The sequence below is a fragment of the Pinus tabuliformis genome, chromosome 7 (assembly GCF_031772625.1).
Source record: "Pinus tabuliformis cultivar Carrire ecotype Pingquan chromosome 7, CPIR1, whole genome shotgun sequence".
Lineage (NCBI taxonomy): Eukaryota > Viridiplantae > Streptophyta > Pinopsida > Pinales > Pinaceae > Pinus > Pinus tabuliformis.
In genome coordinates this window covers 89,388,635-89,404,599 of record NC_142293.1, presented here as the reverse complement: position 1 = coordinate 89,404,599, position 15,965 = coordinate 89,388,635, and the positions used below count along the sequence as shown (strand labels likewise).

General features: G+C 33.8%; 1 pseudogene; it reads left to right on the top strand.

Moving 5' to 3' along the window:
* Positions 1-355: 355 nt before the first annotated feature.
* On the top strand, positions 356-6,982 carry LOC149245395 (peroxidase 5-like; annotated as a pseudogene).
* The last annotated feature ends 8,983 nt before the right edge of the window (positions 6,983-15,965 follow it).

Genomic DNA, 15,965 nt, shown 5'->3' with positions numbered 1-15,965 from the left:
CTTGGTCAATGTACATGTGTCCCTATATCCCGGTCAATTTTGCCATCGCCATTCACCCTCATCCACTTACGCTCCAAGGTGACATGCATTTAAATACTATGGCGCCACTATATTCGTTCATCTATTCATGAGCCAATTGTCCCCCAACATCAAGTGTTTATTAGCTTACGCAAAAGATTGTTTGCTTCTTTGCTTCCATATTCAGCCTCCGCCCACATTAAACGGAGTGGAAACACGCAATTTGTGAGTCACTCGATCACCGAATCATCTCTTACTTGATCTTTAATTGACTCCTGCGTCATTCCAAATGGACTATCGATCAATTGATAATCGCTGTCTGCTTAATTTAGTTAATATTGCAATGTTAATGGTAGCAGTGTCTTCTACTCTTGTGATAGTAACGAATGCGAATGGGTTAAAGGTGGGTTACTACCGCGATAGGTGCCCAGAGGCGGAGGCGATTGTACGTGCAGCTGTGGCCAAAGCCGTGACAACAAATCCTAGCGTTGCACCTGCTCTCATCAGGATGCATTTTCATGACTGCTTCGTCAGAGTAAGTATACATTCTTATAGTTACATATCATATATCTAGTGGTATATATCAATTTCATGCGATAATCTGCTCATTGATGGTTGCAGGGTTGCGATGGATCAATACTGATCGATTCTACGGCAGGAAATCAAGCAGAGAAGGAATCACCCACGAACAATCCGAGCCTCCATGGGTTCGAAATAATTGATGAAGCAAAGTCTATTTTGGAGGACAAATGCCCGAACGTGGTCTCATGCGCCGACATCCTTGCCTTTGTTGCAAGAGATAGCGCCCACCAAGTAATTAACCTACCCATACCCTCTCTTTCTCGCTCTGTGATATTGTAACTATATCTTTAGATTCATATTTCCGTATATTGGTATTCCCGCAGGTTGGCGGATTAATTTGGGAAGTGCCAGCGGGACGAAGAGACGGAAGGATTTCTCGAGCATCAGACATCCCAGGGAACATTCCTTCTCCACAATTCAGTGTGAACCAACTCACAAAAAATTTCGCTGCAAAATTTTTGTCAGTGGAAGACATGGTCACTCTCTCAGGTAACTACTGCTACTGATTAACAATAATCATAAGCATCCAAATATATATTTGCTTGAACTGAACGTATGATATCCCATCGTCAATCGTATTTTAACATAATTTAATATATATTTTCAGGGCCGCACTCTATCGGGGTTTCTCATTGCTCTTCATTCAGCGCAAACAGGCTTTACAATTTCAGTGGAATAGGTCATCAGGATCCCAGTATGGATCCTCGATTCGCTTTGTCGCTGAAAGCCAAATGCCCAATCCCTACTTCTAATTCAAATTCTGATCCAACCATTCATTTGGATTCATTGACACCCAGACGTTTAGATGAGAAATATTACATTGATCTTCAAGTGAAACGTGGAGTGTTGACCTCCGATCAGCGTTGATGTCGACTCCGTCGACAGTCAGAATGGTGAAGATCAACTCCAAACACTATTGGAAAACATTAATTCCAACCGATTGCAATAAATGCAGTGGGGAGAATTCTCGAGGTCTTTTTGGAGAATTCAACATTAATTCCAACCGCTTGCAATAAATGCAGTGGCTAGCCTCTTTTGGAGAATTCTCGAGGTCTTTTTGGAGAATTCCGGCGATCGAGAGATAGATAGCTTTTTGGAGAAGCTACCGACTCCAGAAACTTCTCTACTGCATATAAAAACCTATATAAAACCCCTATATAAAACCCCTTCAGCAATCGAATGAAGCTAGAGTTCTGAATTTTTTGTTCAGTATACTGTTGGGTTATCTGATTTGGATAGGGTTTCAGCGTAGTTACAGTGTTGTGGAGTTGTGACACTGTATGTGGAGGACGCCAAGATTGGCGCAATCGTGTGAAGATTGGTGATGGAGTTTTGTGCCCGCTGACCGTCAGATTGGTCTGCGCTGTGAGACAGCTCAGTGTGTTTTGTTTGAATGCTGTTTATGGAAGAGCTGTGAGACAGCTCAGTGTGTGCATTGTTTAAGAGCTGTGTAGAGAACCTGCTGTCCAGAGGCTGTGGCACATAAAAGATTGTGTGTATTGCAGGTTCTGATGAGAATTCTGCTGCAAGAGGAGCTCCAGAGAACATGCAGTATGTATGTGTAAGGGTGTGCTGGTAAAACGCTGTGAGCATCTGAAATCCAAACAACAAATATCGATTATTGCTTTCGCTTTGATGGTTGGGAGCCGAACAAGAAGTCTGTGTGGTATTCTTGACAATGCAGTGGTAATTTCAGAAAATTTGTCTTACTTACCTTTTTTTTTCATTGATTCCAGAAGCTCATTTGTTTTATATAAGCCATTTGTAGTCATAGTTTGGCCGCAACTGTTGCATCTTTGAAATCTATGAAGTTTTGAATTAAGTTGAGGAGTCAATGTTTATAAAAGGAAAAAAAAAAGAAAAAAAAGGGAGAGGTAGTCCTATTATCCAATAAAATTTTATGATTTATGTTTGAAGGTTTATATTTGTGAAAATTAATATTTTTTTTTGTGATTGGTATGGTGAAAATAAGTAACATGGCTAATATATTGGCAGAATCTTATTTACATGAATCTAACTAGTTAGAGTGTGAAAATTATGCAAATTGGAAGTTTCAGTTGCAGACTTTGATGGAAGGCAACAATACATGGGCGATTGTGTATGGAGTTGAAGTCAAGCCAGCGTCCCCTCAAGCCACAGATGCTGCAATTCAAGATTGGGAGCGAGGGGAAAACAAAGCAAAGGTGCTTTTGCGGATGATAGTTAAGGACAACATTATTCGAAACATTAGAGAGTGCAAAACATCCAAGGAGACATAGGACACTCTCAAAAATTTGTATGAGACAAAGACTACAAATCAAATATTGTATTTAAAGAGTAAGCTTCTTTCAATTAAGATGGAAGAAAATGAAAGTGTTACTGATTTTATTTCTAGAATTAAAGATCCAAAGGATAAATTAGGTGACATTGGTGAATCAATATCTAGTACAGACTTGGTTACTGTGACATTAAATGGAATGCTTGATGAATATCAAATGTTTATCACTGGTCTTTGAGCTAGAGAGAAGGCTCCTACCTTTGATGAGTTGGCAAGTATACTTATGTAGGAAGAAGAGCGAAGAAGAAGCCTTAAACAGAAATCTCCCAATTCAGATTTGGCATTGACGACCAAAGGGAACAAGTCCTTTAAAGGCAAGCAATGGGAGAAAAATAAAGGCAAAAAGCCACATGTAAAATCATTTCAAGGTACACCTTTACCAAGGACAAATGCCAAATCAAATAGAGATGATGTGTGTTATCACTGTGGAAAACCTGGCCATTTTGCTTAGAATTGCATGAAAAGGAGGACTGATCAATTTAAAAAAAGAAGGCATTCAGGAAATTATGTTGATAGAGACGAAGCAATTAGTCATGACATTAACAATCTTAAATTGTTTGTGTTCAATGTTGATTTATCAGGAGAAACTGATGATGATAATGCTTGTTTTATAGATTGCATCAATCCATATGTTATGCAAAAGAGATTGGTTTGATACTTATCATGAGATTAATAATGGTGGACACATCTATTTAGGAGATAATAGATCACATGAAATTAAAGGAAATGGTAATATAAGTGTTATGATGCCTAATGGACAAGAAAATCAAATTCAAAACATGGTGTATGTTCCAAGATTAAAGAAGAACTTAATTTCAGTCTCTACTATCACAGATCAACATTTAAAAGTTGAATTTGTGAAATCACATTGTTTGGTAAAAGATGTGCAGGACAACTACAAGGTTGTTGCAAAAGGAATGAGAGTTGGAGGTTTATACAAGTTGGATGTAATGAAGAATGGGCATCAAGATTTGGCATCAAAGGTATGGACACGTAAATCCTAATGACCTAATGTTACTACAAAAGAAATTGATGGTACAAGGTCTTCCAATTATTAAGGGTGAACACTTTGAATGTGAAGGTTGTGCACTAGGAAAACAACATAGAGAAGAATTTCTTGTGCATGAAAATAGAAGAAAACATGAAATACTTGAACTAGTGCATACTGATGTATGTGGTCCAATGCAAGCTAAGTCACTTGGTGGAGCATATTACTTTCTTATATTTATTGATTAATGCACTAGATACACCTAGGTATACTTTATAAGAAACAAAAGTGACGTGTTTGAATACTTTAAAGAATTCAAGAGTATGGTTGAAAAGCAAACAGGAAAGAGCATTAAAATTCTTTGACCAGATAAAAGTGGTGAGTACACTTCAGGGGCTTTTATCAAATATTGTAAACAAAATGGAATTATGCAACAATTTATAGTACCACATACACCTCAACAAAATGGAGTAGCTGAAAGAAAGAATAGAACATTAGTTGAATGTGCTCGAAGTATGTTAAAAAGTAAAGGAATTTCTAATAGTTTTTGGGCTGAAGCCATTAACACAACTGTATATCTTAAAAATAGAAGCCCTACTAAGTATCTTGAGCACAAAACACCATTTGAAGCATTTTATGGTTTTAAACCTAAAGTTAGTCATTTAAGGATATTTGGATGCAAGGCCTTTGCTCATATTCCTAAAGAGGATAGGAGAAAGTTAGATGCCAAAGCCATCAAATGTATTTTTATTGGATATTGCACTGATCAAAAAGCATATAAAATGTATGATCCAAGTACTCACAAGGTCTTTGCAAGTAGAGATGTTATATTTCATGAGCATGTAGATAAACAAATAAAAGAAGATGAACATAATACATGGCAGCGTCCTGATAAAAGCTTTAAGGAAGAAGAAGAAGTTGTGGAATTAACTCAAGTTCAAGAACACATGGACATTCCAAAAGACACATCAAGGAATCAAAGTCCACAAAGAAGTGATGAAGGCACTCCACAGAGAAGAAAAGGAGAAGGTACTCCACAAAGTAATGAACCTCTAAGAAGGTCAACACGACAGATTCAAGCCCCCATCAGGTATAAATATTATGCTTTAATGTCTCAAGTAATGACTGTTTTTGAGCCCTTAAATTATGAACAAGCCAAAAATCATAAAGAATGGATGGAAGCTATGAAAAAAGAATATGACTCTATAATGAAAAATGAAACTTGGGAATTAACAGAATTACCTGAAAATAAAGTCCCTATAGGATCAAAATGGTTGTACAAGACAAAATTTAATGCAGATGGTAACATAGACAAATATAAGGCAAGATTCGTTGCAAAAAGTTATTCACAAAAAGAAGGTATAGTTTATGAAGATACCTTTGCTCCAGTTACAAAAATGAATACAATCAGAATAATGATAGCATTGGCAACTAAATATGATTGGAAGCTACATCAATTAGATGTAAAGTCGGCTTTTCTAGATGGTGACTTAAAAGAAGAGATTTATCTTGTTCAATCAGAAGGATTTGTAAAGAAGGGTCAAGAACGTCTTGTATGCAAGTTAAAAAAGGCCTTATATGGACTAAAACAGGCCTCCAAATATTGGAATGAGAAAATCGACAAATTCTTCTTTCAGCAAAGATTTAAAAAGAGTAAAAATAATCATAATTTGTATGTCAAGACAGATAGAAATGGGGATATAGTATTACTTTCTATATATGTTGATGATCTAATAATAACAAGGAGTGCTGATAAATTAATTATAGATATAAAAATGAAGTTATCATAGGAATTTGAGATGAAGGATCTTGGTGAGATGCACTATTGTCTAAGTATTGAAATATGGAGAGACGATGGAAGAACCTTAATCACACAAAACAAATATACAAAAGAAGTATTAAAGAGATTTCATATGAATGGATGTAAAGCAGTGAGTACTCCATTAGAACAAAATATCAAATTAAGAAGTGATGATGGAACAAAAGAGGTGAATGGAACATTGTATCGACAATTAGTGGGAAGTCTAAATTATCTCATTACCACTAGACCAGACATTGCTTATGCAATAAGCATACTTAGTCAACTCATGCCTAAGCCTCATGAAAGCCATTGGATAGCTGCAAAAATGGTCCTTCGATATTTAAAGGGAACTATCAATTTTGGTATTGAATATACTAATGCTTGTAATGTTGAATTCAGAGGTCATTCTGATTTTGACTAGGTTGGAAATGCAGATGACAGGAAATCTACCACTGGATACGTGTTCAATATAAGATTGGGAGCTATATCATGGAGCAGTAAGAAATAGGCAATAGTTTCCTTGTCATCAACTGAAGCAGAATATAAAGCATTATGTAGTGGCACCTGTGAAGCTATATGGCTCACAAGAATACTTGAAGATGTTGGTGAAGGTCAACAAGAACCTATAGTGATCAGATGTGACAATCAAAGCACCATCAAACTGGAAACAATCATGCAAGGTCAAAACATATAGACACACAATATCATTTTGTAAGAAAAAAGGTTCAATCAAAAGAAATTTCTCTAATATAGTGTAATACAAATGTAATACAAATGAGAATGTAGCTGACATATTCACTAAGTCTCTTGGAAAGTCAAAATTTAAGTTTTGTAGAAGTAAGTTGTGTTGTAGAAAATCAAGATTATATTCTAAGCCTAGCTGAGACTTAGACCAGCAGGGATGACAATTAAGAGTATGTTTACAATATCTTATGTATTGTCATATGGTTGGAATTAAGGGGGAGTGTTGGAAAACATTAAGGTAAATGCAGTAGCTAGCCTCTTTTGGAGAATTCGGCGGATGTTTTGAGAGATAGATAGTTTCCTGGAGAAGCCACTGACTGTAGAAACTTCTTTGCTGTATATAAAAACCTCTTCAGCAATCAAATGAAGCCAGAGTTCTGATTCTTTTGTTCAATATACTGTTGGGTTATCTGATTAATACCCGTCCATATGGAGGAAGAAATTTGGAAGGGCAATGGTGAAGATGGGTGAGATAGGCGTGTTGACAGGGTCGCAAGGGGAGATCAGGAAAAAATGCCGGATTGTCAACTAATTAAACTCAAACGGAAGCACAGCAACTGTGAAGCGGCACCCAACTATGACATATTCCAATTATCTTATATTTTTATTCCAAGTAGGGTGCAATTTCACCCGAGTTCATAAGTATTTTTTGTTTTATAAAATGTTTTATTTCATTTGTTTAATATTCTATTTGATTTGGGATCTCGCTTAGAATAACACAAGCAACGCCGAGAAATAATCGCTTACGCGAACGTGGAATATCTTCTTCAAATGAAACATTGGAGTATTAAAGGTTTGCAGAAGCTCACAAATATACGAGCAGTACTGTAAAACCAATGCAATGTTATAAAAATTGACTTATTCTACTTCGCACTTTGGGTTTATGAAATTAACATTTTATGGCCCAATTACTTTACATAGAAGATTCTTGTTTTAATTTATCTACAGTTCAGTTTTTTTTTTCTTGCAAATTTTTCATGTATCTATTTGATATCAACATTGGCGCTACTAATCGAGTTTAGGCTTCTGTGATCCATATCAAGTTAGAGAAAGATTTCGGCGAAAATCACATGGAATCTCATTTGTCGACGTGTTTCGAACCAACCAGTGTGGTTCATCGTCAGGACAAGTTGAAGAAACAGATCGAGCTTAGCATGTTAAATAGACCGAGCAGAGCCTCCAACGACTAGTTTGACTAACCGTAAATATTGACTAATGGACCGGGATCAAAACATTTTTAATAAAAAAGGAGATAAGTTATATAGGAGACCAATAAATCATTTAAAATAGTTTATTAATAAATAGTTAAAAATTATAGGTTAATTATTTTTAAAAGGAAAATTAGTTGCAAAGGACCGCTTCTATGAATAAATTCAATGCGAATACGAGTTAAATGGGAATAAAAATAACTAAATGAATAAAAATAAAATAATAATAATAATAATAAATAATAAACAAAATAAATAACAATAAAATAAATAAATAAATAAATGAATAAAATAAATACAAATAAAAATATAAAATAAAAATAAAAATAAAATAAATAAATAAATAAAAATAAAATAAAAATAAAAATAAATAAATAAATAAAAATAAAATAAAATGTGAATACGAGTTAAATGAGAATAAAAATAACTAAACGAATAAAAATAAAATAAAAATAAATAATAAATAAATAAATAAAAATAATAACAAAATAAATAAAATAAATAAATGAATAAAATAAATACAAATAAAAATATAAAAAAAAAAAAAATAAAATAAAATAAATAAATAAAAATAAAAATAAAAATAAAAATAAATAAATAAATAAAAGAAATAAAATAAATAAAATAAAAAAAATAAAAAATAAAATAAATAAATAAATAAATAAATAAATAAATAAAAATAAAAATAAAAAAATAATATAAAGGAAAAAATTAGATGTATAGAGTAATGTATAAAATTAATTATATTTAAAAATATTATAAAAATTGTGTGTTAATAAAGGTAATAAAGAAAATCAAAGGATGATATGATAGATCGGAAATTAGTTAATAATATAAGCAGTAAAGAATTAGAAAGGAAATTGGTTATACGAAGGCCCTTAAATAAAATAATCAATAAAAATAAATAAAAGGAATGGAGAAAAGGCATCAGAAGAAATAGGTTGCTATATACACGAAAACGCAAAAAAAAAAAAAAAAAAAAAAAAAAAAAAAGTGAAAATAAAGATAAAAGAACACCAAAAACCAAAGAGGACGAAAAGACGACTAGGAAGAGAGGGCTGGGACCCAACACCTACTGACTTTTCAACCATCGTCTCTATTGAGATTGCTTGGTCTCTTTTCGATCTCAAGCGCTTCCCTGAATTTTCGATGAGGGAAATGCGAAACCTTAGCAATAACACTGGCTTCTTCAATACAAACATGATGATTGGTTTTCTCAACACGTTCAGCCAAAGTGGAAGACTTAGATCTCCTATGCTCAGATCCGCTGCGTGCTCGCTAATCCTCTGATTAATGGAACGACCAGTTTCCCCAATATAGGGGGTCCCATAGGAACAAGGGATCATATAAACACCCTTCATATCTTTAGGGTCGATGGGATCCTTCACCGATCTGAGGGACGAATGAATGGTGTTCAGGGGCCTGAAGGACATAGGGATACTATGTCTCCTGAGAATCCTACCAATTCTATCAGTGGTCCCTTGATTGTGATCAACCGCCTAACAGATCCTGATTGTGATCAACCGCCTAATAGATCCTGACACGGCTAAGTTGGTTGAGATCTGTCTCACTTCCACCTTTTTCAGTTTTGAAGGGGAGTTCTTTGAGCAAACATGTGGGGTTGCTATGGGATCCCCCCTTTCCCCTGTTGTTGCTAATCTGTTTATGGAAGATTTTGAGTCCAAAGCTCTGAACTCTTCCCGGCTCCTTCCTAAACTATGGAAGAGGTATGTGGATGACACCAATGTCATATGGTCTCATGGCCAGGATGAACTTGATCTCTTCTTTGATCATCTTAACAGGCAGTCCTCAGCCATTAAGTTCACTAAGGAGCAGGAAGTTGAGGGATGTCTTCCTTTCCTTGATATTCTTATTTCTAGGAATGATGATGGTTCCCTCGCCCATCAATTTTTTCGAAAGAAAACTCATACGGAGCAATATCTTCATGCCAGTTCCCACCATTTCCCGGCTCAAAAGATGGGTGTTCTTAGTACCCTTATTACTCGGGCCCTGAGGATCTCGGACAAGAAGAGCTTTGAGAAGGAAAAATCCCATCTACTGGATGTCTTTGTGGAGAATGGGTACAGTAGATACATGGGTCATAGGGCTTTCCTTAAAGCTTCCAAGAATTCTCTGGTGAAAAGAGAGCCTAAAGATCGTGTTCCTGGTGTCCATCTTCCATATGTTCAAGGGACCACTGATAGAATTGGTAGGATTCTCAAGAGACATAGTATGCCTGTGTCCTTCAGGCCCCTGAACACCATTCGTTCGTCCCTCAGATCAGTGAAGGATCCCATCGACCCTAAAGATATGAAGGGTGTTTATATGATCCCTTGTTCCTGTGGGACCCCCTATATTGGGGAAACTGGTCGTTCCATTAATCAGAGGATTAGCGAGCACGCAGCGGATCTGAAGCATAGGAGATCTATGTCTTCCGCTTTGGCTAAACATGCTAAGAAAACCAATCATCATGTTTGTATTGAAGAAGCCAGTGTTATTGCTAAGGTTTCGCATTTCCATCATCGAAAATTCAGGGAAGCGCTTGAGATCGAAAAGAGACCAAGCAATCTCAATAGAGAGGATGGTTGGAAAGTCAGTAGGTGTTGGGTCCCAGCACTCTCTTCCTAGTCGTCTTTTCGTCCTCTTTGGTTTTTGGTGTTCTTTTATCTTTATTTTCACTTATTTATTTATTTATTTATTTTTTATGTTGTTTTTTAATTTTTATTTTTTATTTTTTATTTTATTTTTTTATTATTTTTTTATTTATTTTTTTCGTTTTCGTGTATATAGCAACCTATTTCTTCTGATGCCTTTTCTCCATTCCTTTTATTTATTTTTATTGATTATTTTATTTAAGGGCCTCCGTATAACCAATTTCCTTTCTAATTCTTTACTGCTTATATTTTTAACTAATTTCCGATCTATCATATCATCCTTTGATTTTCTTTATTACCTTTATTAACACACAATTTTTATAATATTTTTAAATATAATTAATTTTATACATTACTCTACACATCTAATTTTTTCCTTTATTATTTTTATTTTTATTTAATTATTTAATTATTTATTTATTTTATTATTATTATTATTATTTTTATTTATTTATTTATTTATTTATCTATTATTATTTTCATTTTATTTTTATTTATTTATTTATTTATATTTTATTTATATTTATTTTATTTTATTTTTATTTTTATTTTATATTTTTATTTGTATTTATTTTATTCATTCATTTATTTATTTTATTATTATTTATTTATTTATTATTTTTATTTTATTTTTATTCGTTTAGTTATTTTTATTTCCATTTAGCTCGTATTCACATTTTATTTTATTTTTATTTATTTATTTATTTTTATTTTTATTTTATATTTTTATTTGTATTTATTTATTTTATTGTTATTTATTTTGTTTATTATTTATTATTTTTATTATTATTTATTATTTTATTTTTATTCATTTAGTTATTTTTATTCCCATTTAACTCGTATTCTCATTGAATTTATTCATAGAAGCGGTCCTTTGCAACTAATTTTCCTTTTAAAACTAATTAACCTATAATTTTTTAACTATTTATTAATAAACTATTTTAAATGATTTATTGGTCTCCTATATAACTTATCTCCTTTTTTATTAAAAATGTTTTGATCCCGGTCCATTACTCAATACTTACGGTTGGTGAAACTAGCCGTTGGAGGCTCTACTCGGTCTATTTAACATGCTAAGCTGGATCTGTTTCTTCAACTTGTCCTGACGATGAACCACAGTTGGTTCAAAACGCATCGACAAATAAGATTGGCACTACTAGTTAAAGCTGATACCGATTATGGTCGTGTCGTTTATATATTATGAAAAGAAGCCATTCATAATTTCATTTGTGGCCCACCCTAGTAAAAACAAAAAGAAGAGAATATAACAACTTGATGATTTGCCGTCAAGGTTAATTTGTTTTTATAATATAAAATTATTTTGTTCTTATAATAGAAATAAATTCAGTAACAGCAAAAACTGTGAAATATTTTAAATTTTATAATTATTAAATTTCAATCTAATTATATGAATATCTTATCAAATTATTGTGGTTTCATTAGACTATTCTAATAAAAAAATAATAGTTTTGACTAGGTATCTAAACGCCTTTTCAGAATGTATGACTATAATCTTTGACCATATTTGAGGCGAAGCTCGGCACTCGGTGTCCGCATTCGCAATCAAACTACAGCAGAAATCAATACGCACCCAGCCCGGCACTCGGCGTCCGCATTCGCAATCAAACTACAACAGAAATCAATACGCGGATCCGCAATCAAACTACAGCAGAAATCAATAGGCGGATCCGCAATCAAGCAAGAAGAGAATTCAATAGGTGGAATTGAGAACATACAAAAGGCAGATGATGGACAAGAACGAGTGAAGCTATGTCGACAGTGGTGTAAAAATACTCTTACTAAACAAGAAGAGAATTCCATAGAAGAGAATTAAATAGGTGGAATTGAGAACATACAAAAGGCAGATGATGGTTCTTGATGGACAAGAACCAGTGAAGCTATCTCTACACCGGTGTAAAAATATTCTTACTAGTATTTAACTAATTTTTTTTCTCAAATGGGAAGGGCTAGTTCTCTTTAGAAGTATTATGGGCCTTTTTTTTGTACATATATATATTTTTTGGTACATATGCGTGTCAGAACAGGCTGACAGCCATCACATGAAAACAACCATCACCGGAATTGAACAGTATATGCTGCAGCATCCGCAGGATTCGAACGCGGGGGGCGTGCAAACCAACTGCCCAGACTGCTACATCATACATTCACGTGCTAGTATCCAACTATTTTACATTATAGATGATTTGCTATTTTATTTTCCATTGTATATTTAATATGTGGCATCATCATCCTTTATTATTATTATTATTTTGATTTTGATTTTAATTTTGATGATGTGCTATTTTATTTTCCCTTACACATTTGTATGTGGCATCCAATATTACTATTTTTCAATATTTTTAGGAAATAACAATGATGGTTTCTTTTTTCCATTTTTAAGTAATATGAAGAAACCAAATAGAATACAAAGTTATAATAATAATAGAATACAGAGTTACAATAATAATAAAGAAGAGATATAATAAAATTTGATTTTTATTAATAAATTGGAATGTTTGAAAATTGAAAATAAAACCGTGGAATTAAATTTAATGGTAGTAATTTATTTTTAAAATGAAAAGTTACAATTAGATGTATTATTTGCATTTTTTACAATTCATTACAATGAACGATTTTTTTTTAAACATAAAACAACAAAGATAATATCCTAAATATTCAAAAACCTTACTCTAAGAGATGATAAACCAAAATATTTGTGGCTAATATTGTATTAGCTGGTATCAATTTATATATAATTTATATAATCTTTGTTTATTGCAGTGGGTAGCCTATAAGAAAAGTCTAAGCTTAGTTTATAGCTTCAAAATGTCTCTAGAAGAAAAAAGTGTAAAACATTGGCAAACTACAGAGAGGATGGAATAGGTTGGTATTACCTAATATCCACACCATGTCTTATTATTGGGTATTTTTAAAAATAATGAAAATTTATAACATTATACTTATATATAGTCAAATTGATTAAAAGAAAAAATATTAAATTTATGAATCAAAAAAATTAGAATAAGAAAATTATTATTAGAAAAATTATTATGGAATTTTTTTTATTTCATTAAATTTTATCTATAATAGATATTTGCTTAAGGTTTTCGTCAACATATATTGGATAAAATGGTGGTAGTTAATTTCTAAGTAAAGATGTGCACTCCCAAAAAAAACCATAGAGGTTAAATAACCTCACTCTAAGTAACATGGAATTTTAAAAAAAAAAATTATAAATAAGATGGAAAAGAACTAGAGCGTAGTTGTTATATTAACTTCAAAGGGTGCAATTTTTACATACAAATTCTATTTGTGTCATTTCTTGGAACTTCACAAAATTTATTCTATACTTTATATGTTTGGCAAGAATATGTTTATTGCTAAAAATGCATGCATGATACACATAAAACATTCCAAAAGTTTAGAGCCTGCAAAATAATAGTATAATTTCCTAGATGTAAAACAATTTTGAGTTATCCACCTAGCTCAATCACCCCTTTAGAAAAGAAGGGTCCTCGTTGCCTCAAGTTCTTCTTCTTCTATCTAATAAACCTCTTTTAAACTAACATTTTAATAAGATATTTGATCAATTATCCAAAAGAATGAACCATTCCTAATGATAATGACATATTGATGAGAAAAACATTAAAAAAAAATGTTTAGTTGATTCGGATTTAAACAAGAACACACAAATTACAGAGATAACCATAAACATGGAGATGCAGTGGAAATAATACTTCATTTCATTAATGTAAAATACTGAAATATGCTTACCAACAACAATGGAAATTAACCAGCTAGGGCAATGGTAGCTTATCTCTGAGAAGAGATGTGGCGGCTACATGCCTTTGAACTATGTTACAATGAGGCTCGAAGGCCTATTTATTGTTGAGAAACAATGGAAAACCATAAACATCCAAAAACCTAACCCTAGTAGGTGAAATGCCAAATTGTGGGCCCCGTTTGGTTAAATTGGTGCATCAACTTCCCGGGGTCGTAACTTTGGCATATGATCTCCATTTGACGCGCATAATATCTAGTTAGAAAGATCTATCCGAGAACAACAACTTTGGGAAGAGCAACAAGGGTCCATGAACCCATGTTGCTCCCAATTTTCACAAAAAAACGTCGTTTAGGGCCTCAAAATGGCTCTGAAAGTTCAGGACCCGAAAAACTGCTAAAAATAGTAAATTGTGCTACAATTAAGGAAACTGAAAAGCTGAAAGAAACAATGGTGGGGGTCCAAGTGGACTTGGAAGGTGGCCACTAATATCCACCTGGATCATTCCTTCTCCCTTAAGAAGAAATGGTCCCCATTGCGTTGAGTTCCTCCATGAGATGAGGAAACTTCTGTTGAACTTGGTCCCTGGTGAGCCACTTGCCTTGAAAAAAGGAGTTAGCCTACTTTGACAACTCGTTACAGTTAGATATTCTGTTGGCAAGTGTGCTTGATCTATGTGTCCATGATCCGATCAGTTGCGGCTTGCTCCATGTAATCTAGATTTAACTCTATGGGTGTGAGTTGTTCTGCAATGTCGGATGTGTCTAGTAATGGTGGGAAGTATGGCCGAAGGCGGTCCACATTGAACACTGGGTTCAAGTTAAGGAATGGGGGAATGCTGAGCTCAAATGCATTGTCTCCCACAGCCTTGGTAATGGTGTAAGGACCATATCGGAGTGGTTTGAGTTTCCGATATGCTCAGGTAAGGCATTCCTTTTGCAAATGCAACTAGACTTTGTCACCCACCTGAAACTTGTGTGGCACCCGATGTTAATCATGTCACTAATTGTACTTGGCATTCACATGGATGCTCTATGACGAATTCATCGATGTGCATAAAGAAATTGTCCATGTGCATGGCCTACAACAGTGGAGCAAAATTTTTATGCAAACTGTCAAGGACATACCTGCTGTCATCGCCCATGTGCAAGAGTGGAAAATGTGGTACAAAGGGGCCCCACTTCACTTTCCAAAGATGATAAAGCCTCAGGAAGAGATGGACAAAGAAAATGTATGAATGTTTATCCATAACTATGAGAATCTCACCCCATTCGTCACGAGCATATAAATATCATATGCACGGATGTACTAGAGTTTGGATGTGTTAAGTCCCTATACTACTAGTGTAACCTCTTAATTACTTGTAAGAGGTTACACTAGTAGTATAGGGACTTAACACATCCAAACTCTAGTACATCCGTGCATATGATATTTATATGCTCGTGACGAATGGGGTGAGATTCTCATAGTTATGGATAAACATTCATACATTTTCTTTGTCCATCTCTTCCTGAGGCTTTATCATCTTTGGAAAGTGAAGTGGGGCCCCTTTGTACCACATTTTCCACTCTTGCACATGGGCGATGACAGCAGGTATGTCCTTGACAGTTTGCATAAAAATTTTGCTCCACTGTTGTAGGCCATGCACATGGACAATTTCTTTATGCACAATGATGAATCTGTCATAGAGCTTCCATGTGGTAGTCTCAAGTGTGGATACTTCATTAAGTATCACTTTCCTCATCTCTTCCATTTCAGAAACTACGCTCAACTCTCCGAGTTGTTCTACCTCTTTCCTGATCGCCTTCATGTTATTTTCCATCTATTCATTCTCAGCCAATGGAATTAACATTAGAGCTTGTGGCTCCTGCA